We start from the raw sequence: 1,672 nt of genomic DNA, 5'->3' as shown, positions 1-1,672 counted from the left end.
ATTTCAGACATCATCTGAAAGAAAATTGAATATACTTGGTTTGGTATATTCTGATGTTTGTGGTCCAATGGAGATAGAATCGATGGGTGGTAACAAATATTTTGTTACTTTTATTGATAATGTTTCACGAAAATTATGGGTTTATATCTTGAAAACCAAAGATCAGGTGTTTCAAGTTTTCCAGAAGTTTCATGCTCTGGTGGAGAGGTAGACTGGTCAAAAACTAAAGCCTCTCCGCAGTGACAATGGAGGTGAGTACAGTTTAAGGGAATTTAAAGGATACTGTTCAAGCTATGGGATCAGACATGAAAAGACAGTTCCTCGAACCTTACAACACAATGGTGTAGCTGAGAGAATGAATCACACCATTACTGAGAAGGTGAGAAGCATGCTCAGAATGGCTAAGCCGCCTCGGTCGATTAGGGTAAAGCGATTCGAACGACGATACTCGATCAATATGAGTCCATCAGTTCCATTGGAGTTTGACATACCAGAGAGAGTTTGGACCAATAAAGAGGTGTCCTACTCGCATCTAAAGGTGTTCAGTTACAGAGCTTTTGCACATGTACCGAAGCAGCAGAGAATAAAGCTGGATGATAAATCCGTTCCCTGCATATTCATCAGATATGAAGATGAAGAGTTCGGGTACAGACTGTGGGATCTTGTAAAGAAGAAGGTCATCAGAAGCAGAGACGTAGTCTTCCGAGAAAGTGAAGTTCGAACTACTGATGATCTGTCAGAGAAGGCCAAGAATGCTATAGTCCCTAACCTTGTTACCATTCTTTCTATTTCTAACCATCCTAGAAGTGCAGAAAGTACGACCGACGAGGTTGCCGAGCAGAAGGAGCAACCTGGTGAGATTGTTGAGTAGGGGGGAGCAGCTTAGTGATTATTCTGAGCAAGTGGAGTACCCTACTCAGGAAGACGAAGAACAATATCAACCTTTGAGGAGATTAGAAAGGCAAAGGGTAGAGTCATCCAAGTACCTGTCCTCAGAGTATGTCCTCATTAGTGGTGAGAGGGAGCCAGAAAGTCTGAAGGAGTTGTTGTCCCATCTAGAAAAGAGCCAATGAATGAAAGCCATGCAAGAAGAGATAGAATCTCTATATAAAAATGGCATGTACAAGCTGGTTGAACTTCCAAAGGGCAAAAGACCAGTCAAATGCAAGTGGGTCTTTAAACTCAAGAAAGATGGAAATGGCAAGCTGGTTAGATACAAAGCTCTATTGGTGGTAAAAGGCTTCGAACAGAAGAAAGGTATTGATTTTGACAAAAGTTTAATTTTGACAAAATTTTATCACCTGTTGTCAAAATGACTTCTATTCGAACCATTTTGAGTTTACCAGCTAGCCTGGATCTTGAAATGGAGCAGTTGGACGTGAAAACTGCATTTCTTCATGGAGATTTGGAAGAGGAGATTTATATGGAGCAGCCAAAAGGATTTGAGGTATCAGGAAAGAAACACATGGTGTGCAAATTGAATAAGAGTCTTTATGGGTTGAAGCAGGCACCAAAGGCGAAGAAGTTTGACTCATTCATGAAAAGTCAAACTTACACAAAGACCTATTCTGATCCATGTGTATACTTCAAAAGATTTTCTGACAACAACTTTATTATTTTGTTGTTGTATGTGGATGACATGTTAATTGTAGGACAGGACAAGGAATTGATT

The sequence above is a fragment of the Lycium ferocissimum genome, chromosome 1 (assembly GCF_029784015.1).
Source record: "Lycium ferocissimum isolate CSIRO_LF1 chromosome 1, AGI_CSIRO_Lferr_CH_V1, whole genome shotgun sequence".
NCBI lineage: Eukaryota > Viridiplantae > Streptophyta > Magnoliopsida > Solanales > Solanaceae > Lycium > Lycium ferocissimum.
Note: the sequence above shows the minus strand (reverse complement) of the source record.